The sequence below is a fragment of the Pongo abelii genome, chromosome 9 (assembly GCF_028885655.2).
Source record: "Pongo abelii isolate AG06213 chromosome 9, NHGRI_mPonAbe1-v2.0_pri, whole genome shotgun sequence".
Lineage (NCBI taxonomy): Eukaryota > Metazoa > Chordata > Mammalia > Primates > Hominidae > Pongo > Pongo abelii.
The window spans coordinates 110,784,669-110,798,942 of record NC_071994.2 but is presented as its reverse complement, the minus strand read 5'-3'; the positions used below and the strand labels follow the sequence as shown (position 1 = coordinate 110,798,942).

The window sequence follows — 14,274 nt, the reverse complement described above, 5'->3', positions numbered from 1 at the left end:
AGACAGGAGAATTGCTTGAACGTTGGAGGCAGAGGTTGCAGTGAGCCTATATCGTGTCACTGCACTTCAGCCTGGGTGATGGATCGAGACTCTGTCTCAAAAAACAAACAAACAAACAAAAAAACCAACTATCCAAGCTGGCTGGTTGTCATATATATGCATATACATAAGAATGCATTTGTAGATAAATAGATGATAGATAGATAGAGAATGTCTATGTGTGTGCAATTTTAATCCAAAATAAAAATAATAACCAATGGAGTAGTAATCAATGGAGTAGACATTAGTTGTTTTTTGTCACCCTTCTCCAGTGTCCATTTGTCCCACTTCTTCTAAAAGTACCTGATTTATTTAGAGGTGAATGACTCCTCCTCTTCTCTTCATGTCTGTAGTTTTGGTGGAGTGGCACATGACCACATTGAGTCAAAGCACCTAGCAACTGTCATTGTTCAAGGGATGAGTGCATGTCTCAGGTTAGGCTACTAAGAGACTCAATTCCAGGTCTTTATTTAAAATAGGCTGCCCTACCAAACTTCTTGCCAGGACCTGAACCTAAAAGTAAATAGCATGGGAGCAGCTTCATTCACTTTGCCACTGTGGAGCCAAGAGACGGAGACAAACTCAATTCTGGTGACATTTTTTGAGCTGCTAGATTCATCTATGTCTGAAGCCAGATGCATGATTCAGTTATTGATATTTATTGATGGTAATCAGTAAATCTTTTTATTTTATTTAAATGTTAAAATATTAGTATGTATAAAGTACTTAGATCCATTTCTAGCAATAATAAGCACTCAATATGTGCTATTACTTGTTTACAGCAATTTGAGTTGGGTTTTCTGTTATTTGCAATCAAAGGAATTCTAACTTAGGCAACCGATGAGAGAACAAGATATTAAAAAGAGCCCATTTATAATAGTAATGGGGAAGTTACAAACCCGCCACCCCCCCCACCAAATCCATAGGCATTAACCTAGCGAGAAATGAGACCTATACAAAGAAAGTGACAAAGCTTTATTGAGAGACCAGAAGATCTGAATATTTGAAAAGAAACAAGAACCTAGATGGGAAGATTCCATATTTTAAATGGATCGAATATCCATAAGAAAATCTACACATTTGTCTACTGATTGGTTCCTTTTTCTCCATGTCCCACACCCTGACACACCTAACCCAACTCTTTCAAATGCACACTCTTCTTTCTCCTGCAATCGTGTACTCCTGATTTAACCTTCCCAATATTCTCTGAATCTGTTTCTTCATCTATATACTCACCTCTGCAATTCCAGTTTGGGCCCCTGTAATGTGTCACCTGGACTGCACTACCAATTTCCCAACAATCTTGCTGTTTCTTTTTGATGCTTTAAATTCAGCCTCAAGTTCCAGCTTTTTTTTTTTTTTTTTTTTTTTTGAGACAGAGTCTTGCTCTGTTGCTCAGGCTGGAGTGTGGTGATAAAATCAGTAGCTCACTGTAGCTTCAAACTCCTGGGCTCAAGCAATCCTCATGCCTCAGCCTCCCTAGTAGCTAGGTCTACAGGTGTGTACCACCATGCCTGGCTGATTTTTTTTTTTTTTTTTGTAGAGACAGGGTCTTGCTTTGTTGCCCAGGCTGGCCTTGAACTCCTAAACTCAAGGGATCCTCCTGCCTTGGCCTCCCAAAGTGTTCAGATTACAGGCATAAGCCACCATGTCTAGCCAAGTTCCAGCTCTTTAACTAAGCCATCATCCAAGATCTAGTTGCCGTGACATATGATAATGATTTGTGATCCTAATGTCTGAAAATGGAGTCACTCACGTCAAGTGACGTTGAGCCCACAGTGAAGTTGTTTACATCTCAAAGTGATAAACATATGTGTAATGGACTGAGGTAGTAAGATAATACCTGCTGTGGCCTAGAACCACTGAGATATGAAACGAACCAATAAAAAGTAAATTCAGAAAGGTGGCTGAGATATTGAGAATGGACATACCTCTGGAGGACCATAAATGCAGCAAGAACTTGACCTTGGACAGGACAACTTTTGACCCTCTGACACTGAGGCCTCCTCCCAACTTGGCATTTGTCCCCTCCCATCCACTCCCAAGGCTCTGCCTAAGAGAAGCAGTGACTCATTGCTGATTGAAATCAAGGACTTCGGACCCACTCAGCCACGTGTTGGTCCCCCAACCCATGGCTGTGGTTTGTTACCGCCAATTACTGCTTCTGTGGATGTTATACAGGATATTATTGCTTCATTAATCATATGTGGCTCTCTTGCAACAAACTGTGAATTTGAGCACATTTAATTGGCTATTGAGTCATTGTGAAAGTCAGAGTTAGCACACCTAGACTGCACAAACCTAAGTAACACAACACCATTTTTATCCTATACTCCCTGCTCTCTGACAACACTGAATTGCTTGTAATGTTCTGTGCTCTTTCTCACCTTAGTGCCTTCATTCATGTTGTCCCCATGCGTGGCCTCTCCCATAACACCTAGGAGTTGGTACCAACCATTGCCCTCAGCTCACTCTAGCATAATGAACTGTTTTTACGTCTGTCTCCCAACTCCTGGACCTGCAGGTGAGGAGTAGGTCTTATTCATCTTGTATCCAGGTACCTAGCAGAATGCCTGGCATGTAATAGGCCGTTGAAGATTCGCCGAAGCCTGGAAAAAAGAATACAGGGTTCCCTGACCCTCTGATTGTGCCAGAACAGGAAAAATGAACATTTCTTTGAGGGATATTCCTCCCATGTAACAGGACCATAAGCGAGTCGGCCCCAGGGTGCGTAAGGCTGATGAGCGGGAGAAAATAAAGACACAATATTCAGGGTTGAGCAGTGAAATGGAAAATGAATACGGTCACTTGTGCTAAAACTGTCATTCCTTGCAGCAGCGATAATAGCAAGACATAAATATTCATGATGTCATTATTTAGAGAGTTATGAAGTGTCGGCAGAGGACGTACTGTCTGGAATTTTTGCTTCAGTGCCTAAATTTATTACTGGTAAAATTAAGCAAAAACAAAACATAAATAAAACCCAGCGGTCTCTGAGTGCCAGCGAGACAACGACAAACTCTCAAGGTCATGGCTAAGCAAAAGGAGGGCCCTGGTCAGCGCCAGCCCAGGGGGCTCCTCTCTGACAAGGCTTTTATCTGGAATATTGCTAGGGTTGGCTATCACTGCTAATGGCAACCTGGCCTGAATACTTAAGAGGGTCTCCTCTTCCTTGCCAAATGCATAAATTCACTCTCCTGAGGCTGTTCTTTCTTTCTCATAAGGTTATTTGTGTTATTTAAATAAAAACATTTATTATTTTCTCCAGATTACAGATAGCCTATATACTCACGAAAGAAAATGTGGTTAACAGAAATAATATGTATAAAATAAAAATAACTTCTAATCCTACCACCCAAAGATAATCGTTTTGGTATATTTTCTTTCAGTTCCATTTCTAACATAATTTAAGTGCTAAACTGGTAGGATATAGCATATGTTGTGTAATAAAGAACTGAGCTGAGCCAGAAAAGCTGGGTTTGCAGCACATCTGTGCTAGTTTCTTAAAGCTGGGAAGCTGTAAGCATGGTACTCAGTTTTCTTATTTGTAAAGTATGGATAAAGACAATATACCACAGAATTAGTTTGAGAGTTAAAAGAGAAAATGGGCCAGGCTCAGTGGCTCACACCTGTAATCCCAGCACTTTGGGAGGCCAAGGCGGGTGGATCATCTGAGGTCAGGAGTTTGAGACCAGCCTGGCTAACACAGTGAAACCCCATTTCTACTAAAAATACAAAAATCAGCCAGGTGTGGTGGCACATGCCTATAAATCCCAGCTACTCAGGAGACTGAGGCAGGAGAATGGCTTGAACCCGGGAGGTGGAGGTTGCAGTGACCGAGGTCACACCACTGCACTCCAGCCTGGGCGAAAGAGTGAGACTCTGTCTCAAAAAAAAAAAAAAAAAAAAAAAAAGAGAAAATGAATTTGTCCTAATATAATAGGACCATAAGCAAGTCTGCCCGACAGTGTGTGAAGCTGATGAGTGGGAGAAAACAAAGCCAGAATACACTTGACTCAATGAATAGCATGCACTAGGTGGTCAGTCATTGGTAGCTATCGCTATTATTATTATTATTATTATTATTATTATTAAGACGGAGTCTCGCTCTATCGCCCAGGTTGGAGTGCAGTGGTGCGATCTCAGCTCACTGCAAGCTCCGCCTCCCAGGTTCACGCCATTCTCCTGCCTCAGCCTCCCGAGTAGCTGGGACTACAGGCGCCCGCCACCAGACCCAGCTAATTTTTTGTATTTTTTTAGTAGAGACGGGGTTTCACCATGTTAGCCAGGATGGTCTCAATCTCCTGACCTTGTGATCCGCCCGCCTCGGCTTCCCAAGGTGCTGGGATTACAAGCGTGAGCCACCGTGCCCGGCCACTATTATTATTATTAATAACTTAAGTCGTCTAGTCTCAGAAATCATCCTACCCTCCTCCCTATACCTCACCCCTACATCTAGGCGTTACCAAATCCTGCTGATTTTACTTATTTTGTGCTACGCAAATATCTCTGAGGGGATGGGATACTCAAATATATTCCCTCAGTCTCTGCTTTGGTTCAGGCCCTCGGAATTTCTTCCCTGGGCAACCACAGTTCTATTTGTTTCTTTTTCTGCTGCCTTCCAACCATTCTTCAAGAGGCAGGCAGAGAGAATTTCTTAGATGCAAATGTGACCATATCAAGCCTCTGTGATAGTCACAGGGCTGCCTTATATAGGCGTGTATATATGCATATTTGTGTGAATATATATGTGTGTGCATGCGTGTGTGTGTATGTGTGTGTGTGTGTTTGGGAATTCTGAGGCTGAAGGAAGGAGTTTTGTGCTTTGGCCCCAGGAGAGGGATGGAGGGTGTGGAATTGTGTCTAAAATCCCATCTGGGCTTGGGTTCCCCCTAATGGAGGAGCCTGAAGACACTGTTTTTTAGGCATCTTTGGTGAGGCTATTGCTGCAGGGAGCTAGGGACCAGGGGGACTCTGAATGATTTATCATAACATCTGCATGACCCACAGCTGCAGTGTCAGCTGCTGCAGCAGCAAGGAAGCCAGGAGGGTTGAGCTGCAGAAGGCAGCAGCCTGCTGAGGGCTCTGGCATAGCACCAAAGCCAAGGCCAACACACACACACTCTCTCTCTCAGTCGTTTGTGGAAGAGCACATCTGGATGTGTGGGTATTCCTAAATCTTCCTCAGGAAAGATTTCAAAGAAAGGATCTGTGTTCCCGAATACAAGCAGACCTGGTATACCATACCCTTCACGACCTGGCTTCTGCCTTTGTCTCTGGCTCCTGCCTCATTTCTAGTTATGTACCAACAACATCCATGCTCCAGTCATTCTGTGCTAACATTGTTCTCTGGATGTGTCATGTATATCTCCATGTGTTTGCACCTGGTCTGTTAGTCAACATTAGGTCAGGCTGTAAATAACAGAGATTTAAATAAAAGCTAGCAGCTTAAACAAGATGGCTTATTTCACTTTCACATTCAAGTCTAGAGGAGGACAGACCAAAGCTGGTAGATCTGCTGAAGTTCTCAGGGATCTAGGCTATGTCCAACTCACCACTCTGACACCCCTAGGATGTGGCTCTTCTATTTTTGGTCCAAGAAGGCAAATATCGCGTCCAGTTTATAGCAGCAAGAAGAACCTAGAAACAAAGGAGCAGAGAGTAAGTTCCACATATCTTAAAAAAAAAAATTTTTTTTATTGAGACAGGGTCTCACTCTGTTGCCCAGGCTGGAGTGCAGTGGCATGATCTTGGCTCACTGCAGACCTCCACTTCCTAGCTCAAGTGATCTTTTGGCAGCCTCCCAAGTAGGTGGGACCACAGGTGAGGGCACCATGCCCGGCTAATTTTTGTATTTTTTTTTTTTTGTAGAAATGGGGTTTTGCCATGTTGCCCAGGCTGGTCTCAAACTCTTGAGCTCAAAGCGATCCACTTCCCTTGGCCTCCCAAAGTGCTAGGATTACAGACATGAGCCACCACGCCTGGCCTCAGTTCCACATATCTTTAATGTAATAATCTTAGAAGCTTCCAACAATGCTCCCACATACACGCTATTAATCAGAATTAGTCAAATACCTAGCTGGAAGTAAAGTCAGGAAATGTAAGTCTTTATTCTGGGGAACCATGTGCTCCAGTTTAAAATTGAGATTTTCTGTTACTATGAGAGGAGGTTCCAACAGATATTGGAGAACAACTGGCAGCCCCTGCTTAACTGGAGATTCCTACTCTTCTTTAAAGACTTCGGTTAAGCAACAGTCTTCCTGGGGAGATCTTTAACCCTTACCCTCAGCCAAGATTCGTGCCCTCAGAGCTCTCTGAGATCAATCATAACCCTTGTTCCGTCGTGATGTATTTGCTTAGATGTTTACTCACTTTCAAGACTGATAACAATTTAAGGGCAGCTATAGTGTGCCTGGCACACTGTCTGCCTCATAGCAGATTAATAAATATTTTCTGAATGAACTGTTATTATCCAGACAAGAACTGAAGAGCAGGGAGATTCAATGATTTTTAAAAATACCTATGCACTCACAGAAATACATCCAAGTGATTTTTGACAAAGGTGCAAAAACAATTCAATGGAGGAAGGATAGCCTTTCCAACAAATGTTGCAGGAGCAGTTAAATATCTATAGGCTAAAAAAATGAACCTCAATCTAAACCTTCTACTTTATATAACAGTTAACTCAAGATGGATCAGAGACTTAAATGTAAAATATGGAACTCTAAAACCTTTAGGAAAAAAAAATCATAGAACATCTACAGGGCCTAGGACTGAGTGATGAGTTCTTGGACTTGACACCAAAAGTGTCACGATCCACAAGAGGAAAATTGACAAATTGGACTTCATCAAAATTAAATCTTTTTTGTCAAAGACTCTATTAAGGGGATAAAAAGACAAACTAAAGACTGGTAAAAAATATTCACAAGCCACATACCTGACAAAAGACTAGTATCCTATACGTAAAAAGAACTCTCAAAACTAAACAAATGATTCAGCTAGAATATGGGCAAAAGATGTGAACAGACATTTCACTGCAGAGGTTATAAAATAGCAAAAAAAAAAAAAGAAAGAAAGAAAAGATGTACAACATTTTAGTTATTAGGGAAATAGCAAATGTAAACCACAATGAGATATCACCATATACCTATGTGAAAGGAAAATATCTTGGGACCCCCGAATCACTAAGCTAAAGGGAAAATTCAAGCTGGCAACTGCTTAGGGTAAACCTGCTAAACAAACTGTGTTATGTTCACTCCATGGAATACTACTCAGCAATAAAAAGGAGTGAATTATTGATGCACACAAAAACTTGGATGGATCTCAAGGGAATTATGCTGAGTGAAAAAGCCAATCCAAAAAAAGTTTATCAACTGTATGATTCTATTTATAACATTCTTGAAATGATCAAATGATAGAGATGAAGAACAGATTAGTGGTTGCCAGGGCTTATGGGGGATTGAGGGAGGGAGGTGGCATATTTATGGTGATGGAACTGTTCCAGATATTGATTGGTGTGTTGATTTCATGAATCTACCAACATGATAAAGTTGCATGGAAACACACACACATGTAAAACTGATGAAATCTGAGTAAGTGGGTAAATTGTATCAATGGCAATTTCCTGGCTGTAATTTTGTATCACAGTTACGCAAGTTGTTACCATTGGGTGAAACTTAGTGAAGGGTAGATGGAATCTCTTCATATTATTTCTTACAACCTTATGTTGTAAAGCAATACAAGGATGTTAAGAAGTTTAATAAAAGATGCTTTTGAAAGCTGGAAAAAAGTTCTCCAAATAAATGTACTTAAAAGATATTAATTATAAAAACAAGTAAATCCATAGCTAGTTAATGGTATTTTCGATAGATCCTGTTTAGGTGATCCATGTGTCCTTATGTGAAATAGTAATAATTTTTAAAAAGAGAACTTCTCACATTTGTATAGCATGTTCATCCATGTTAATTCATTTCTTTTTTTTTTTTTGAGATGGAGTCTCGCTCTGTCGCCAGGCTGGAGTGCAATGGCGCAATCTCAGCTCACTGCAACCTCCGCCTCCCGGGTTCGAGTGATTCTCCTGCCCCAGCTTCCTTAGTAGCTGGGACTAAAGGCGCCTTGCCACCACGCCCAGCTAATTTTTGTATTTTTGGTAGAGACTGGGTTTCACCATGTTGGCCATGATGGTCTCGATCTCTTGACCTCATGATCTGCCCGCCTCAGCCTCCCAAAATGCTGGGATTACAGGCATGAGCTGCCGCGCCTGGCCTTCATTTCTTATTTAAATAGGGTCAGGAATATAAGTCAGGAATATAAGTTTAAGCAAGGAAAAGACCTGAAGCCAGGAAATTAGCTATGTGGCTTATGGTAAGAATGCACGTAACCCCCAAACCTACGTTTCCATAGAAACATGTTAATAGCTTTCTTGTAATTGGCTGGTATTTTTAATTGATTTAAATTCCTCATCTTTATTCTAGATTATTCAAAAAGATTCAGATGGGTGAGATTCTTTGGTTTATTTAAGAATGGATTCTACCTTGCTCTGCAAAGGTTTTGGTATTCTCTTAAAATAGGGTTAGAACAGTTGGGCAGCAGAATTGTACTATTTTGATTGTATTGGTGACTTCAAGCTCCTGGGTTCATTCTAGGAAGCACAAAGCTCAGACTTCAAATAGCTTCTAGAAAGAGTTGGTGCTATGGACTCAATTGTGCCCACCCCGCCACCCCGGACCATTTTATATGTTGAAGCTCTAACCCTCCATGTGACTCTATTTGGAGATAGGCATTTGAGGTAATTAAGGTTAAATGAGATCATAAGGGTAGAGCTCTAATCTAATAAAACTGGTGGCCTTATAGAAGCATCAAAGACGCCAGGTGTGGTAGCTCATGCCTGTAATCCCAACAGTTTGGGGGGGCAAAGGCAAGGGGATCGCTTGAGACAAGGAGTTCAAGACTGGCCTGGGCAACATAGTGAGACCCTACCTGTAAAAAAGAAAAGAAAAAAGAAACTTAGTGAGGTGTGGTGGTGGATGCCTGTGGTCCCAGCTGCTCAGGAGGCTGAGGTAGGAAGACTCTTGAACCCAGGAGTTCGAGGCTGCAGTGAGCCCTGATGGCATGACTGCACTCCAGCCTGGGTGACAAAGTGAGACCTTGTCTCAAAAAACAAAAACAAACAAACAAAAGAAGTAAAAGATTCTCAGCCAGGTACGGTGGCTCATGCCTGTAATCCCAGCACTTTGGGAGGCCGAGGCAGGTGGATCACCTGACGTCGGGAGTTTGAGACCAGCCTGACCAACATGATGAAACCCAACCTCTACTAAAAATACAAAATTAGCCAGCGTGGTGGCGCATACCTGTAATCCCAGCTACTCGGGAGGCTGAGGCAAGAGAATCGCTTGAACCCGGGAGGCGGAGGTTGCAGTGAGCCGAGATTACGCCATTGTACTCCAGCCTGGCAATAAGAACAAAACTCTCTCATAAAAAAGATTCTCTCTCACCCTTTCTCTTTGCACATGCACAGGGGAAAGGCCATGGGGCACACAGTGAGAAGGGGGCCATCTGCAGGCCAGGAAGGAGACCCTCACCAGAACCCGACCATGCTGGCACACTGACCTGGGACTTGTGGCCTCCAGAACTGTGAGACTGTTTAAGCCACTGAGTCTATGGAATTCTGTTACGGCAGTCAGAATGGACAAACACCATCACCAAGCTGCAACCAGGTGGTTCTGGTTAGTGAGGGAACAACGAACAAGCTAACAAGTGAAGACTATACTCATTTGTTTTCTCCAGCATCTAGGAGATTGGCCATCCTGACAGACACCTTGAAAGAAGGACCCTCTGAGAAAGGTCATCCGTGGGAGTCTACATCGGGGCAGGACCAGCTTTGGCTACTGTAGGAAACATCCCAAACAGCAAGGGGTAGGGGTAGGCCACCCTCTGAGGCCCATGTCCAGGATGAGGCCCTCCTCTTCTCCATGCCAGCTCCTGTTTGCACCTCTGGGAGATGACAACAGAACATGAAGTCCTTTGTTAGAGGTGGGAGCAGGGTCAAGTTACAGTGACTGCGTAAATTGAGGGAAAACAAAGGGAATGTTTGATTGATTTCTAAACCATCAACAACTGAGACTAAATCTTGTCAGGTTTCAGTGAAGAACCAGATCAATAATCCCTAGAGAAGTGCTTCTCAGCTGAATGTGCACACACATCACCTGGGGGGAGCGTTAAAATGAAGATTATCATTGAGTAGGTCTGGGGAGGGGGCTGAGATGATTCGTTTCTAACAGTGCCCATCGTGGTGGTCCAAAGACTGGGCTTTGAGAAGCCAGGCACTAGATTTAGACTGTGAGGTCCCTGAGACCAAGGCCACACTTTCTTGTCTCCCATTTGGTCCCCAGACTTGGCCCAATGCCTGGGACTAAAATAAGTTTTCAATAAATATTTGCTGAATTGAATTAGTGGGGAACACTGGCTCCAAGGACAAATTTTGTAGCTGAATTCTTTGTTAGAGGAAGCTCGTAGCCAAAAACCAGAGGGATGAAAATTGAACCATAATTAAACCTGTGTTTAACTAGTACTTTGGAGTTTCCCAAACACTTATAGCTAATAACTATTATTAGCTTATTTGAATTTTACTCCTACAATAATCCTCTGAAGAAGAGCTGTCATTATTACTTTTATGTTACAGATGGTAAAAGCAAACTCAGAAGGATGAAATCATTGACCTAAGGAAGGTAACAGCACATGCACTAGAACACGGGTCTTTGGATTGCAAGTTTTTCCTGCTGTGCTCTGCAGAAAGAGCAAAAACATCACCCAAAGTGGATGATGTAACTCTTAGTACCATATAGCTTGAGGCTGTTGATGTCCTTATCCCTCTATAATTGCTATACACTTGGTACAGAGAGCTAATATGTCAAAAATGTAAGTATATGGGTGTAATATGAGGAGATTTCTCAATAATTCATGAGCTCTCTCTGGGCTGCTTGGACAAACCAGCTGCAACTGAAAGCTCCTCTCTCTTCCAGCAAAGAGGTTGCATCCCAGCTTAGCTTCCCTTAAAACCAGAGATTTCCTCCCCCAGGGCAACATCCCACAGACCTAAGGGCCTCCAGGTGCAGGGAGCTGGTGCTCCCACTCAGCTCCCAAACCGCTGGCAGCCAAGCCAGACTGCCTGGCTGCAATGCGGTCTGATCAGATCTTCACCCCTTGGGCAAGGTTGCTTTCAGGCTTTCCCTAAAAGAAAGAACAACGAGGGGCAGGACTCTCTCCAGCTGAACACAGACCTATATCACCAGGCCCTGGTGTGCCTTGTGAGCATGGGAAGTACTTGAACCTTCTTCTGTTGCTGACCCTTGCTTTAGAAATTTTCCTAGTAAAGCTAATTCCAAAACTTATGCCTTGTGATGCTGTGGAAATCCTCCGAGCCTTTGTAGGGCAGGTGCAATCAATCATAAAGGGACCATTTAAATTGAATGACAGAGGGGGTTTACCTGTGGTTTTTCAAGATTAATCTCAGCTTTCTCTTCTCTTTGCCACTCTTTTCTAGTGGCCATAAACTCTGTTTTTTTTTTTTTTTTTGAGACGGAGTTTTGCTCTTGTTGCCTAGGCTGGAGTACAGTGGCACAATCTCAGCTCACTGCAACCTCTGCCTCCCAGTTTCAAGCGATTCTCCTGCCTCAGCCTCCCGAGTAGCTGGTACTACAGGCGCCCGCCACCATGCCTGGCTAATTTTTGTATTTTTAGTAGAGACGGGTTTTCACCATGTTGGCAAGGATGGTCTCGAACTCCTGACCTCATGATCCATCTGCCTCGGCCTCCCAAAGTATTGGGATTACAGGCATGAGTCACCACACCCAGCCCATAAACTCTTCTTCTATGGTCTTTCCCAAAGCATCGTACAGTGCTATGATTAAAAAAAAAAAAGTAGTCAAGAGTTTGATCTTTATAACCATGTCCTGACCCTGTCCTAACCATCTCTGTGGGGTTTCCATGAAGCATCCCAGCGATGTTAGCGGACAACATAATTCCTGTTAGTGTCTATGAGTGGCAGCATTCTGAAGGCTATGTCAGGTCAATGAGACACAAGAACCTCAGCTGCAAAAGGAATGTTTTATTTATGAAGCGCACACATGCCCAAAGCCCTGAGTGTTTCTCCTTCCAGAGAGATAAATGCCGTGTAGCTTCCGGCCTGAGCTTGCCATCGCACAAGTCCTGCAAACCCACCTTGCTGAGGTTTCCCCTGCAAGGGAGCAGGAAGGAGGTTTGCAGCCTTCCTCTCCTGGGGGAGACAGGGATCAGCAGAAAGAGTTTACGGTCCTAGAATTGTTCTTTGAGTATCAAGGGGAAAAAAATCTGACCAAAACTGTGGGCGGTCCTGAGGGACAGTATGGCAGCATTTGAACTCACCCTACAGACATCTGAGCAAGAAGTATTTATGAACACATCTGTTATCAATTGGGGGTGGAGTGTGTGTGTGCATTTGTGTGTGTTTATAATTCATCAGTCCCCTGGGATAGTAGAGGATTCCAGTTAGGTAGACAGCAGCATAATGATTGAATGTCTGGGTTTAAGGCCTTGGGTTCAAGTCTAGCTATGCCATTTATTAGGCTGGTGCAAAAGCAACTGCAGTTTTTGCCATTACTTTCAATGGCGAAACCGCAATTACTTGTGCACCAACCTAATACTTCTCTCTCGAGACCTTTGGCAATGTATTAAATTATCTAAGCCTGTTTGTCTAGAAAAACAAGTGCGCAGGCAAACAAAAACCCATCTGATCCTGTGTGTTGTTAAGGAAATGAAATAATGCAAGGTAAGGACTAGCAGAGTCCTGGCACATGGCATAAAAACCTGCTAAATGTGAGCTCTTGAAATGGAATCTGTACCAGAATCTCGTTCATCTTCTAGGACTTGATGTTATACTTGGTTCTGCTTTTCTACTATTTTGTCTCTAGATTAGAGCAGCTACTGTTGTTGAGCTCCCTGAAGAGTTAGAGGCATTGCTTTAATAGAGTCTGTGTTACAGTGGCTCAGTGGCTATGGGCCTAACTGATATTTTCCGTTTTCTCTGCCCCCTTCCTTTCCTCTCCATCGTCTCCCATCTCCTATCCTCATATTCCACCAACTCTGTTCCCCTCCTTACTCCCCTTCAATTTGGATCTGGCACCATATGTTTACAGATCAAGATAATTTGTTGCCAAGGAATTTGATTGCCAGGTTTTATTTCCCCATTGCCAACTTAGGCCCCATCTATGCAGCTGAATTTCTCAGCTCAAACCAAGCCCATGCCTGTGATGGGTCTCTAAGATTTTGGGTAGTATCCTGGATATCAAAATGTCTATATCTCTATGATGTAATTCTCCTGCCAGAGGCTTGAAAGTAAAGAAATTGGGCTATATTTGCCTAATTAAGTTGTGGGTGGACAATCCTTATGTCTGTCTCTTGGTCTCTCTTGGCCACCTAACATCTCAGTTTTCTTAAACTGTCCCAGTTTACTCTGTTGTTCTATAGAAACTATTAACAACATCCTCTTTCTCTCTCAACAGTGTTCTGTTTTGGAAGATATATTGTAAGGTCACCCTGTCTTTTGGGATTGGCATATATTTAAGCCTCTTTTCAAATATGGAAAAGATGGTGGGTTACCAGGCAAAAGTTTTTCAGCACAGTACAATAACAAGAACTGTGAGAAGGAAGGTCAGAGTCAAGTTTCAGAAACAGTGCTTCAAAAGGTTTTCTTTCTGTAGTGCAAACAGGAATGTGTTTTTATCATAGCAAGTAGTGCTTTGGAAGACTTGGAAGAGGCTTGCCGCACAATTTACATTTTATGTGGTCAACCCTTATTCAATGGAAAAGCATAAGCTAAAAATATTCAAGGGAAACACACACACACACACACACACACACACACACACACTCCACATGTTGTTGATGCTTTTGAAACCTCTCCTTTTTCTCACCTCACTTTGTGTGACTGGGAGGAATGCATCTTCCACAAAGTGGTGTGAATGAGAAATCTAATAATACTCAGAGCTCAAAGGAGCTGTCACAGCTTGTTCATCCTAAGATTGTGCAGCCATGTTCAAATACAATAGAAAGAAAGCATCCTAGGAGCTGAGAGGGGAAACTCTTAGCTTTGTTGGCATCAACTATCTCTATCTGAACAGAAGAGACACAAGCTGGTGTAAGTGCCACATGCTGTCAAGCCATGACAGTGACATGGGACCACAATGGATAAAAAGAGAC

General features: G+C 42.8%; 1 long non-coding RNA gene across 1 annotated transcript; it reads right to left on the bottom strand.

Annotated features, from left to right (window-relative positions):
* Nucleotides 1-2,611: 2,611 nt before the first annotated feature.
* Nucleotides 2,612-5,681, bottom strand: LOC134762127 (uncharacterized). Its single transcript, XR_010141790.1, has 2 exons — nucleotides 5,595-5,681; nucleotides 2,612-2,648 (listed from the first exon to the last, which is right to left on the bottom strand). It is a non-coding gene; the product is annotated as an uncharacterized LOC134762127 (long non-coding RNA).
* Nucleotides 5,682-14,274: the final 8,593 nt, after the last annotated feature.